Source organism: Crocuta crocuta, unplaced genomic scaffold (assembly GCF_008692635.1).
Source record: "Crocuta crocuta isolate KB4526 unplaced genomic scaffold, BGI_CrCroc_1.0 scaffold166, whole genome shotgun sequence".
Lineage (NCBI taxonomy): Eukaryota > Metazoa > Chordata > Mammalia > Carnivora > Hyaenidae > Crocuta > Crocuta crocuta.
The window spans coordinates 873373-887716 of record NW_027531018.1 but is presented as its reverse complement, the minus strand read 5'-3'; positions in this window follow the sequence as shown (position 1 = coordinate 887716).

Below are 14344 nucleotides of genomic sequence, written 5' to 3'. Positions count from 1 at the left end.
TCATAGAACCTCTTTTCCGTTTTTTTAAAAAAAAATTTTAATATTTATTTATTTTTTTAAGAGAGAGAGATAGAGACAGAGTGTGAGCAATGGAGGGGCAGAGAGAGAGAGGGAGACAGAGAAGCCGAAGCAGGCTCTGAGCTGTCCGCACAGAACTCAATGCTGGGCTCAAACCTGTGAACCGTGAGATTATGCCCTGAGCAGAAGTCGGATGCTTAACCGACGGTGCCACGCAGGGCAGGCGCTCCTCAAACCTCTTTTCTTGATGCGCAAAGGAGATGGCAGTGTCTGGCCCGAGGGCGCTTGTTTATTTCCGTGATGGAAGGAGAATAGAATCGAGCAAGGCGCTTCCTCAGGGCTCCCTGCTCCCTTCCCCACTGTTCTTTCTCCTTCTCCCTGCCTATTTAAGTTCAGGCCACAGATTGGGGGCCATAATCACGGGGGAGGAGTTTCACGGGCCCATAGCCACAGCTCTGGGCTCACTCTCTGCCCCTCTTCCTTTCTCGTCTTCCTCCTCCCCTTCTCCCCTCTCCCTTCTCTAACTCTGCTGTCCTAACTTGACCTGGCTTCTCATCTGCACTCATCAGTCCTGCCTTGACCCTTGCTTGGCTGGGTGGAACTACTCCCGAAAGAAATAACCTCACAAAGAGCCTTATATGACCATCTTCTGTTGTTCACTATACTCTTGGCCTTAGGTAAATGAGGTCAAATGAAACAAAATTCCAACTCAGTGGCCATCGCCTCACTTCCCATTGTCAGACACTCCCGCTGACCCCTAAATGAACTGACTCTGTCAGTTTCTTCTGTCTTGAAAACAGGTCAGTTTTCAGGGCTCAGGAGGTATGACCTTTCATGCACATGGGTCTCCAGGGCAGGCCTGCAGAGGCTGCTTTTTCCTTCGAGAATCTTCTCCAACCCAGGCAACAATCATCAGGTCTCCAGGAGAAGCCACTGCTTTTAGAAACGACATCCTACATTAACTAACAGATCCTCCCAGATCAGAAATTCTATATGCATTGCTTGTAGGCATTTAAATTGGTATAATAGCCTTTTGGAGGGCTATTTGGCAATATATATCAAAAGCCTTGAAAATGTAGATTCCCCTGACTCGGTAATTCCGCCCCTGGGAATTTATCCAGAGAAAATAATCAGAGATGCAGCCAAAAAACGTATGTATAAGAATGTTAACTGCAGTGCTAGTTATAGTGGTAAAAAAGAAATCAAAAGAATCCACAGGGATTTGGTTAAATAATTTATGGTACTTTCTTCTAAAGGAATACTAGGGAATACTAGGCAGTCCTGTTTTTTTTTTTTTTTCTTAAAGTGTATTTAAAGCATATACGATGATACGCATCGGAGCTGTTCTGCTTTGGCTCTCCAGATCCACTCTGCATCATCTAGGCTCCCTGCCCTTGATCCGTCTCTGGATCTGTGCAGGGGGAGACACCGCATGAGGAGCGCGAGGGCAGGGGTCCTGATTCCTGCCTGGGCTGCTTCTCCACTTAAAGCCATAGACTGTGTCAGGCGGTGCCCCTCCTTGCCCATCCCTCACCCTGCAGCCTCAGCAGGGGGATCTCTTCGAGGTGCTGCTCAGCACCCCTCCGGGTCCCTTCACCTGTCCTCAGGAGGTTGAAGGGAAGCTCGTTTCCTGGAAGACCCTAACTGATACAAGGCAGAAAATAAAACGCTTGCAACATCAAGTGAAGGGGCTGAGTCAGGCCAGAAGACACTATGATCCCAACTCTGTTAAATAAGTATATCTAGAAAAGGAAAACATATCTGCACATGAAAGCAGGGAGAGACTGGAAGTACACCAAATGATTGGCTGCTGTCGCCTCTGGGTNAGACCCTATGATCCCAACTCTGTTAAATAAGTATATCTAGAAAAGGAAAACATATCTGCACATGAAAGCAGGGAGAGACTGGGAGGAAGTACACCAAATGATTGGCTGCTGTCGCCTCTGGGCTGTGAGGTTGTAAGTGCATTTTCTGCTCATTTTTACACAATGCCGTATTTTGCACATTCTCAAAAGTGATCATGTATCATCTTTAAGTGAACACATGTTTAAGTTCATCTATATTTTAAAACAAAACTGATAAAAACAGAAGAATGAACTACTCAATACCGGTGTAATGGCAGACCAGTCACCCATGAATACAGTGCAGCTAATAGATTTTAGGTGAATATATGATGATGGAATTGGAAAGGAAGTCTAAACATCTCGGGGTGAACTGTGACCAGGCCTTGACTGTGCCCAATCGCAACTTATCTAATGCAGAGACACCTTCCTGAGACTTGGTCCTGCTTCAGAGAAATCCTTGCTGGGGTTGGACTTTTTCACAGGTGCACCTGCTCTCACTCCAACCTTGGCCTTGCTTCCAGCTGTGCTCAGGGGAAGAGGGAAGGGCCCAGGGGTCTGAAGATCAAGCCCACAGATTAGGCCTGAGCAAGCCAATACTTTGGCACCCTCCCAAGTGTATCCTTAGATATTGTTCCACGTTCATTCCGTGGGGATAGGGAAATTTTATTCGTAAAACTCCTATGCCTTTATGCTCAAAGACTGATTACAAATACCAAACACAGCATGACATTTTGACTTACTTTTTAAAAATTTAAGTGTATTTATTTATTTTGAGAGAGAGAAAAAGCGGGGAGGGGCAGAGAGAGAGGGAGAGAGAGAATCCCAAGCAGACTCTGTGCTATCAGCACAGAGCCAGATGAGGGGCTCCAATCCCCGAACCGTGAGACCATGAGCTGAAATACAGAGTCGATTGCTTTACAGACCACTGACTGAGGCACCCAGGCGCCGTAACATTTTAACTTACTTAAAATGGTCTTTCTTTTCCAGTTTCTCTAGTGCTTTCACCTGGAGAGAACTCAGCTACTTGCCCACTTGGGATGGAGGTAATACAGACAGGGATGTGATTACAAAGTCTTGGTCAATATTTCCAAAAGTTATTTAGCTTTTTTGGATGAAGGGGGTGGAGTGGGATTTCAAACGGGCAAAAGTTTTCTGTAATGCTTGACTTTGCTCATATTTCTTTTGTATTCTCTAAATTCAGATGGTTTCTTTAGAACCATACCAAGGGATTTAAATTCCTAAGAGAGTAAAATTAATTACTGATACATAATAAATGCTTCCTATGCAAAACTTCCAGACTTTCCAGGAAAGAGAGCCTGCATCTTTGGAAATATTCAGCTGGCTGGTCTCTGATAGATGTGCAGCCTCAAAAAGCACCACTTGAGCTAGTCACAAACATGAGAGGGAATAGCTAACCCTCAAATAGTGACTGCTACATGCCAGGCTGTGTCCTAAGTGCTTCACGGGTGCCTGTTTAATCCCCCACACCGGCACTATGGTAATCCTCATGTTATAGCAGAGAAAGCAAGAACACAGGAAGGTAAAATATCTTGCCCAGGATCACAAATGAGTAAGCAGAGGAACCTGGGTTTGAACCTGGGCAGGTTCAAGCTACCAAAACCCACCAGGAGTGCATTTTAGGTTTTACTCAAGGATGGGGTGTACTTTGGCTGAAGTTTCTGTTTCGCTAATTATATCAGGAGTCATGCATGGAAACCGGAGTTAACTGGCTCTGTGTTTCTGATTTTTTTTTTTTTTTACGTGATCTTTTAGCACCTTTCGTAGATTGGGAACTGGGACAGATGCCCAGCTCCTCTGCCTCTAAATCTGGCTCTGCTGGGCGTCCAAGTGTCCCCAGCATGTCGGGGAGGAAACATCAGACATGATCTCTCAGTAGCAGAGCCAAGAAAGGCTGCATCCCGCGGTCCCGTGAGCTTTTAGTTCCTGCACACACTCTGCCTCCTGATTCGCTGCAAGAGAAAATAGTATCTGAATCTTTAGGCATCCTTTGTGATGCCCAGTTGTCTCCCAATCCAGAGGTGGTTACTCCAGCAACCCAGCGCCCTCACACCCCCTCCAACTCCAGAGGTGAAGGTGTTCACTAATTACCTTCATCTGCAAAGACGGCATCTCTCTGAGCAGTGTGCCCTCAGCAGGACTTTTTTTAAACCTGCAGCAGGTTAAAAAGCAGACCTGCTTTTAATTTATTAAAAGACTTGGCATTTTTTTCCCCACTGAGCATTTTAAAATGCAATTAGACAAAATGGAATAATAATCAGGCAAAAGTACTGAGGAGTTTTCACAAAGGGGGTGCTCCTTTCTCTTGTTGCTTTCCACTTCTGGGCCTTTATGCTGGGACAGCATGCATGTGGGAATAACATCGATGTCCCCCTCACCCCAGTCCCACATCCCTGCAGACCTGGGCTCTCCGGAAGCCGCAGCTAGACCTTCACATAACCCTGGCTTAGAAGGCAGGGGGCGCATGACTCTAACAGCCTCACACCGTGCACTGGTCTGTCTCCTCGTCTGGGATATTTTTATCAAAGTATCCTCAAGGTCAGACCAAGCATCTGCATCTTTAAACAAGTTCCACAGGAAGTTGTTGTGCACAGCTGAGTTTCAGAGCCTCGGTAAACTGCCAAGAAGTAGGCCATGTCTGCCTTTCCCATCATTGTTATCTTTTGCACCAACAGTATCTGGAATATGCAAGCATCAGGTGAATATTTATTGAATGAATGAACGAAATTTCATGAGACATGTTAGACATTTTTAGAGAAACAAAAAGAAGGGGGTGCCTGGATCACTCAGCGTCTGACTCTTTTTTTTTTTATTTTAACATTTATTCATTTTTGAGAGACAGAGGGAACAGAGCATGAGCACAAGAGGAGCAGAGTGAAAGGGAGACAGAATCCAAAGCAAGCTTCAGGCTCTGAGCTGTCAGCATAGAGCCCAACGTGGGTCTCGAACTCACTGACTCTAAAGATCATAATAATGAGCCAGAGTATGACGCTTAACAGACTGAGCCACCCAGGCACCCAAACTGACCCTTGGTTTGAACTCAGGTCATTGATTTTGGCCCAGGTCATGATGTCACAGTCTGTAGGATCAAGCCTCATGTCAGGATCTGCACTGACACCCCTGAGCCTCCTTGGGATTCTCTCTCTCTCTCTCTCTCTGCCCTCCCACCAAAGTAAATAAATAAACTTAAAAAAAAAGGGAAGAACAATCTTACCTTTTCCGCTGATGACTGGTACAAAAAAATGGAAAGTGAGACATTGCAACTCCATGTTGTAAACGATTCTGTTATCATAGTCAAGTATGTAGAGTGTCTAAGATTTTGTATTGTGTGAAACATACCAGGTAAAGGGAGGCCCATTAAATAGTCACTACTGGGCTGTCACCACTGACATAACCAGAACAGAAGAACAGATGGCAGACTTGGCCAGGAAAGGCAGGACGCTGCAATGGCACTGGCATCTTTGTGGTAAGTCTCTAAGAAGGTGAAGGAACATGTATTTTTTTGATACGTAAAAGCCTTCAGATTCCATACCAGTCCCGTCACCCCCCACCAACCCCTAGGCTCCTCTGTGTCCCTTCATGTGCCTATAGAGTAGTCCCTGTACGCAGCCAAACATGTTGATGTGTTAAAGGTACCAATGTGCCCCTCTGGGCTGGGCTGGGCTGGGAGGGCCTTGAGTATAGATAGCATCTCTGCAGCATCTGCCTTGGGTAGCGTGGTGCCTGCTCACACCTAATAGGCATTCTATAATTGTTTGTTGAATCCCTTCACCCATCAGTCAATGTGGATTTCAGTAATTAAAACTGTTTTTGATGCACTGGGATTTGTTAACAGAACAATGAGTTCAAAGAGCATTGGGAGCCTCAGAAGGGAAGTTATTCTCATTTTACCAGCTTCTAAGTGTCCAAGTCTCTTCCTCACCCCAGCCCTTTCCTTGTGATTTAATGGGCAACTAATCAAATACACCCGTGTCCTCTAAAAGGAAACCAGCCTGTGTGAAGGGACTTGCACTGAATTCCTTATCCAATCAGGGCACTTCATGCTGAGAAGAAGCAACCAGATTTGGAAATAGGTCAGATTAAATTTCCAAATTCTTTCTCTTCCCTTTCCTCCTTTCTCTTTTCTCCCTTCCTTCCTTTGTTCCTTCCTTCCTCCACCCCTCCCTCTCTACCTCCCTTCCTATTTTCCTTCCTTCCTTCCTTCCAAACTGTTGCCTTCTACATGTGCACTACATCTGAAGCAGGATGATATTCTCTGTCATGGATAGCAGGCACCAGATCAATGGCTCCAAGTTCAACTTTTAAAATATTAAAAGAGAAATGATCATCTAGGCAGTGTGCTTGGATTTCAAACCTCTAGGGTTTGACTGGCCCAGAACCATTTTCTACTGGAGATGGACTGGTTCATTCTTTTTGGCCTATGAGAAAAGTCTTGGACATTGGGTTTGCCAACCAGACCCCCCCCCCCGCTCCAGCTACACTGACACCGATATGTCCCTGCAGACCTTATTTAGCTATGAACACGGCCAGCTTCCCACGCTGAGCCTTGCTCACACTCCAGCTCATGGCCCTATAGGGAGTGTATCCTCCACTTCTCCAAGCCAGGCTCGTGGCGCTCAGCAGGCAGACAATTCCAATAAATCTGGGTTAAGACAGACCCTCCAGGGCTGAACCCCTGGCTTTTTATGTCCCAGAAGGAGAGAATTACTAGACTTTCTTTTGTGGTGACGATTCGTTGCCTAACAAATGTTCGTTGACCATTCATGTGACCACATGTGCCAGGTAGGATACAGGATGCAGAGTCCATTTGCAAGCTGCCCAGCTTCATGCCCAGGCAAGTATGGGCACCCCATGAAATGCACTGATGCAGTTCTTGCCAGAAACATGACAAACGTAAGAATAATACATAATCACATGAACATTTGAGTCCAGAAGATGGTTCAAAACCTGTGTCTTAAGGAGACCCCGTAGCTTCACAGAGTCAGCTATGCATGGCTTCCCAGGTGCCCCCTTCATTCTGCCCATGGTCCCTTTTTCCCTTCTGGCTTTTTGCTCACCCCCAGGCAGGAGCCCCATATCGCCACAGCTGATAAGGCTGCCCTTGTCATCCTCGCCAGTGGATCCTCACAAGGCAGAGGCTTAACCTTCTCCACAAGAGGCAGAGGCCATTCCTCCAGAAGGGGTCATTCATGAGACAACTCAGCTTTTCTCTTGCTGATATGTCATTGCACACACCTTGACCTTCATACATTGTTATGCCAAAGGACCACCCCCACTCCGCTAGGGATAAAGGAGAGAATGGACACGGAAGATAAAAGAGGGACGGGGTAGGCTTCCAGAAAAAAAAATAGGTGTCTTTTAAACCAAATATTTGGAAAATACACTAAAAACTGATTCATCATTCAGCTGAAGTTCAAATTTGATTGAACATCCTGTACTTTTATTGCCTAAATCTGGTAACCCTATCAAAAAGCCTTAAGAAAAAGCCTCCTTATTTCCTGCCTTCACCTACATCCCCAATTCAGCTGGTGGGGCCGCCCTGTGAGCTGGGGCTGGGAAGCACTCTTCAAAAGAGGAAGCCCTTTGAAAAATGACTTTTATATGGGACCTCCACTTGGTTGAACAAATGTTATCTGGGCAAACCCATGACCCAAGGAATGACTCAGGCTGCTGCTTCTCTACCCATTTCTTTGGGGTATTTTATGATGAGTTGGGACCACTCTCCCTTCCCTCAGGGCGCTAGGATGTTAGTTTGTTAAAGCTGCTCTAGCAAGTGACACAAGGCAAGTGGATTAAACAATAGAAATTTATTATCTCACGGTCTGGAGGCCGGAAGTCTGAGATCAAAATATCAGCAGGCCTGGTTCCTTCAAGGGCTGTAAGGGAGAACCCGCCAGGCCCTTTCCCCAGCCTCTGGTGTTTGCTAGTAATCTCTGGCATTCCATAACCTGAGGAAATATTACTCCCCTCTCGGCCTTCGTCTTCACATGGTATTCCTGTGTGTGTCTCTGTGTCCAAACTTCCCCGATTCATAGGACACCAATCCTATTAGATTAGGGTCCACCCTGAGGACCTCATTTTAATATTCTGAAATAGCAGGAGTTAGGACTTCACATATCTCTTTTAGGGGGAGATGCAACTCAACTCATAAAAATGCACCTTAATGTCATGTATATTTGCCTTCGCCAGGAAGATAAGGGACCATCCTAATTGGAGTCAGTGATTTGGTTCCTTTGCTCGCTTTGGTTGATAATGACTTAAGGCCTTGGAGTAATGGAAGATAAACTGCTTGTCACTGCCCACTCTGTGTTCCAAGAGATTTCATTTCTGTGTGAGGCCAGCCCCAGCATTGCCCTGCAAAGGGCTTTTCCATTATGCTAAGAGCCGGTGATGATAGCCACCATTAATATTCAGCCCTTTGGCCTCCACCCTCTCTCATTTCCCCAGCCCTAAGCACTTCCCTCTGACCCTCCATGAGGTAACATGAGGACTATTTTCCCCAAGGGACCTCTGTAATTGTTTGCCTGCAGCAGGGGGCCTGGTGGTGCATTGGGTAGACAGTGTTCAAGGAGGGGAGTATGAGAGGGAGAAAGGGAGCCTTTCTTAGAGGTCTTCACCCTCCCCCTTCCAATCCAATATTTGAACAAAGTCTCTGCTTGCTTCCCCTCCTCCATGCAGATGCTGGGAGAACAAGATAAAATTCTTTGTCAATTTGGGCCCTAAATTCTCATTCATTTATTAAGAAATGTTACCATTTTCTCCAAGGAGTCATCGACCCTCTTTTCCCGGGTGCTGCCCATTACTACAGAAATGAAGGGAGGGAAAGATCCACGTTTAAGCCGTGAGGTTTTTTGGTGATTCTCGATGTCTCTTTCTCCTGGGGGATTGATTTGTGAAGGCTGTCCAGGAAATTTGGTTCTAAGAAGAGCCTGCTAATTTAAGCGTCTTCAGAGCTGACTCATGTCGATGAAGCGGCATGATGTCCGCAAAAGAGTGGTACCGTGGCAGTGGGAAGTGCCTGTGTTAGTCTGCTCAGGGGCCGTAACAAAGTATCCCAGGCTTGACCATTTCAAAACCCGATATGTATCGTCTCACAGCTCTGGAGCCTAGAAGTCTAAGATCAAGGTGTTTTCAGGGTTGGCTTCGTTCGAGGACTCTCTCCTCCTCCTCACGTGGGCTTCCCCTGTGCATGACTGTGTCCTCACTGCCTCCTCATATTGGATTACAACCTACCCAGTGACCTCATTTAACCTTAATGACCTCTCTGTGAAGACCTTGTCTACAAATACATGCTGTGGTATTAGGGGGTTAGACTTCGACCTACGAATTTGAGGGGACACAGCTCTGCCCATAACAGTGCCCTTGTATGAGATGTGGAGGGGACTTGGGTCTCAGGTTGAACTCTGCCTTTGGTTAAGTGACTTTGGGGAGTGTGTCAGTTAGAGGATTTGGTTGTCAGCAGCAGAAATGATCCGGGTTCAATTAAGCACCACGGGACTTGAATTAGTGCACACCAGTGTGATGAGAAGGCTGGGGAACCGGACAAAACCCCTGGCACCTTGGGGGAAGGGAGGCAGTAACCCCAGGAGCTGTACTATGGTGGAAATACTTAGACCGGGGGTGGGGTGGGGTGGGGCGTAGGCAACATGAGGGAGCTCAAGGGTGCCAAAGGATAGTTCCCTTCTGGATCTACAACTGGGCTAGGGCAGGAGGGTAAGGGACCCCGAGCCTCAGTGGTGGGAGTCGGGCACAAGGGTTCACAGCTTTGCAAGACCACCCCTAGTCGGAGGGAGTGATTCCTCAAGGGAAAATCAGCAACTGCCAAAAGAGGAAATGGATGTTGGAAAGCCAAAACGATGACAAAGAACTGTCACATGACTTACTGCCTTGCTCGAGGAAAGGGGGCTAAACTGGACAACCTCTACCTCTGTCTTCGTTAAGCATTTACTAGAGCTCCCTCCCACTTCTTTCTTGAGTTGGTCCCCTTTCTTTGTCAGGTGGGTGTTGAGACTTCCACTCGTGGATTCTTTATTACCCATGGTGCCTCCCGGGCCTTTGACAGCTCCCCAGTGTTTCCCCCAGTGGAGGTACTGGCCTCTGTTTGTTCAGGAAGGTCACCAGCCTTGTCCTGCTATAAAGAAAGCAGAGGGAACCGCTTTTCGGTATAGATCAGTTTATTAATGTCTTCTTTGTGATTTGTGCTGGTAGTAAATATTATATTCATTATAAACAATAATTCAACCTGCCATTCTTTTTCTGGTCCTCAGTTACCTTGTCCATAAAACAAGAAGGTTGAATTAAATGATTATTAAGGGCTCTTTCAGCTCTAGCTCTGTTAGATTCCATGAAAAGTAAACTCCTCAGGGTAGGTAGCCTGTGGGGGTTGACTGTGAGGCATCCCCCTAGAACTTGGAAGTGGAAAATGTAATTTCCCTCTAAGGGAAAAATTATAAAACCAGCTGGCACCAGATCAAAGAAGATATAGTCAAAGTCTCCTTAAATGGACAGGATGGATTTCAGGCCAGAAAAGTCTGACAACACAAACATTCCCAGGGACGGAATGGCCTGTCAGAACGGGATGGAGCATCACAGGCAGGGAGCAGAGGGAGGCTGGAGAGCTCATCAGATTTGATTCAAGATTTGACCAAGACAGGGCTGAGGCAAGGCAGTGGGCAAGGCACCCACAGGTTGGAAGACTCTGGCTCCTCCATCGGCTGCATCAGTGTAGTAAAGATGCGGAGGAGCTTCAAGCCCTTAGGACTGGGATGAGAGTCCACACAGCTAACAACCCATCTGGCACAGGTGTGAGCCAAACAGGACGGTCTTTAGCTCCAGCTAGAACAGGGACCTAGGATCCCACCATATCCAGCATTTACTCATCCACCCTCTCATGGCTGGGACACCTGTGAGTCTTTGGTATGAGAAGGACAGTGAGTAAGAGCATATAGGAGACTCAGAGCAGAAGATATGCATCAATCAGCCCAGAATTATTTTAATGTTTTAATAACTTGTATGTTTGAACCATTCAACTCCTTCTCTTTCTCTGATTCCAACTCACTAAGCAATCCTTTCATCTGCCTGGTTTCTCCTGCTTCTACCTATATGGAAAGGATGGGCATGACAGGCTTACATGATTATAAGATGACTGTATTTTTCAAAGTAAACAAACAGACTCTTAGTTTTATCAGCCTCTTGGGAGCCTGATCACATAGATCATGTGACCCTATCCTATGAGAGAAATCCATTCTTGGCTTACAGACAAAGTCAACTGCCCTACGTAAAAAAAAGAAAAAATAGAGGCGCCTGGGTGGTTCAGTCGGCTAAGCCTCCAAATTCAACTCAGGTCATGATTTCACAGTTTGTGGGTTCGAGCCCCACATCGGGCTGTGTGCTGATAGCTCAGAGCCTGGAGCCTGCTTCAGATTCTGTATCTTCCTCTGTCTCTCTGCCCTCCCCTGCTCATGCTCTGCCTCTCTCTCAAAAATAAATAAACATTAAATAATTAAAAATAAAATAAAAAGGCCCAAACCTGCTGCATGGAAATGCTCCTTAGAAATAATCAGCCAGCTCCTCTTTCAGACTTCAAGTCAGCGATCCAAGGATTTCTTCAGCATTTTTCCACAGGATCTCTGGCTGCATTTCCACAGCATGTAAAAATTCAACTGTAGACAGGTCAGCATAATACAATTGTTCTCTCTCTCCCTCTCTCTCTCAAATGTGTGTGTTTAACAAATTTTGAGTAATGCATTTATTTTCAAACAAAGTCACACAAAGGACCTCAGGCTCCAGAGAAGCAGCTCCATATGCCAAGCATCACTGTTTGGGTGAATAATGGACACCTCAAATATGAGATAGCCAAATAGAATTCTTGATGACCTGCCCGTCTCCATACCTGCTCCTCCTCTTCCGCCCAAAACCCTAAAACCATTCTCAAGTCCTCTCTCCCAAATTTTTGCTTCCACATACATAATATATTTAGAGTCCCGTCCCTTCCAGGCCAGAGTCCCCATTCATGGAAGCTTGTCGCCAGCCACCATCCTCTCTTACCTGGATCACTGCAATGGCCTTATAATAGGTCTTCCTTCTTTCCACTTCCACCTCTGCTCCTATACATTCAATCTCTATGTAGTGAAGTCCTACCTTCAAAAATGTACATTAGATCATGATATTCCCTTGTTCAAAGTGCTCCAGTGTTTCTCATCGTACTTAGAACAAAAATCCAACTCTCCCTGCAGTCTGCAAGGCCCTGCACCATCTGGTCTCCTGGTATGTCAGTGATTACACCGCTCTCCCCCTCATTCTCTTGGCTCCAGACACACTGGACTTATTGTTGTTCCTCAGCTGTGCCAAGTTTGTTCTCTGCTTTACATTCCCTGTTGTGCCTGCTTAGAACCACTGGTGTCCTTGACTTTGAACAGCTCATTTCCCCACACCAGTCACGGCTTTGTCCAAATGACACCTCGGAGAGGGCTTCTCTTATCACCTTGTTAAAATAACCACCCTGACTCATCCCTACCCTCTAGCTCGCTGGTTAGCTCCTGCCCCCACTCCCCACCCCACGGCATTTTGTAGTAGGTACTGTGGAGTGCCACCCAGCTCCCCCTTCAGGACTGAGAGGCACTCGTCACTTTAGTTGCTGAAAGTGTTTGTTGCCAACAGTTCACACCTGAGATACTTTCCAGGCGTTGGCCTTTGCCCAAAGAAGCTGCTTTACCCACATTCGTGCCACTCCCTGGAAGCAGCCTATATGCAATGGCTAGTCACACAAGGGTACAAATGCTCAATCCCCTGGTCTCGATGGAGATAACTCTGTTGTCCAGGCTCCAGAGCTTCCAGTAGGACTGGATGAGGCTTCTGTTCCCGGTGCTTCACAGCTCAACTTTCCCCTCCGCCCATCCTGCAGAGCCCTGCCCAACTCCTCACACTCACATGTTTTGTTCCTGAGGGCACTCCTGTAAATCTCTTAGAGTCTAGTTCCTATAGAACCTGACCTATGGGCCACTACCTAAAATTGTTTGTTTGCTTGCTTACTTATTTCCTGTCTCCTCAACTAAGACTGAAGCTTAATGAGGGCAGTGATATTGTCTGTCTTCTTCACCTCTGTAGACTATCTCAGATGTTTGGCGTGGTGCCTGGCACACAGTAGGAATTCAATAAATAATTACTGAATGAATGAATGAATATATTTGCGGTATATTTCATAGATAAAAGTGAAACTGCTGGGTAGGGGGACAGGCAAAATAGGTGAAGGCGATTAAGAAGTACAACCTTCCAGTTATAAAATAAATAAGGCGTGAGGGTGTAAAGTACAGCATTGAAAATATAATCAATAATATTATAACTTTGAATCATGACAGATGGTAACTAGACTTACCATGATGGTCATTTCATAATATATACAAGTGTTGAATCACTGTGTTGTACCCTAAAATAGTAGTGTATGTCAACTATACTTCCATTAAAAAGGTCTGATTTTATCTATGCCATGGAATACTACATGGCAATGAGAAAGAATGAAATCTGGCCACGTGTAGCCACATGGATGGACCTTGAGGGTGTTATGCTGAGCGAAATAAGTCAGGCAGAGAAGGACAGCTACCATATGTTTGCACGTATAGGAGGATTAGGAGGAACCTAACGGAGGACCGTGGGGGAGAAGAAGGGGAAAAATAGTGGGGGAGAGGGAGGGAGGCAAACCATGAGAGACCCTTGAATGCTGAGAACAAACTGAAGGCAGATGGGGAGGGAGGGGAAGGGAGGTGATGGACATGGAGGAGGGCACTTGTGAGGATGAGCACTGGGTGTTATATGGAAACCCAACTTGACAATAAACCATTAAAAATGTTTAAAAAAATAAATAAGCTTTTTAAAAAATAATAAAAAGTATAAAGTATAAAAAAAGTCTGATATAAGGGACTGATTAAAAAGAAAAAAAACCTGATGCATTGGACTTCATCAAAATTAAAAACTTTTGTATGTGATAAAGAACTTGTACCCATAACATATATAAAACTAACAAATCAATAGTAAAAAATAACTTTTAAAAATGGGCAAAAGACTTGAATGAGCAATTAACAAAGAAGAGGTATGAGAAGCCAAGAAGCACGTGAAAAGATCACAATTAACAAAGAAGAGGTATGAGAAGCCAAGAAGCACGTGAAAAGATCCCCATCATTACTAATCACACAAAAATTCAAATTATAAGTGCAAGAAGGTAACATATTATACCAACTAAAATGCCCAGAGGCTCATAACACAAATGTTGGTTATGATGTGGAGCAACTGGAATTCTAATACACTATTGGTGAAAGTATACAAAATGGTATAATTATTTTGGAAGCTGTTTGGCAGTTTCTTATAAAGTTAAACATACACTTATCATATGAACTAAGAATTTCACTCTGAAACACTTAACCAATATAAATAAAAACATTTATCTACAAAAAAAAAAAAAGAGTGTAGAA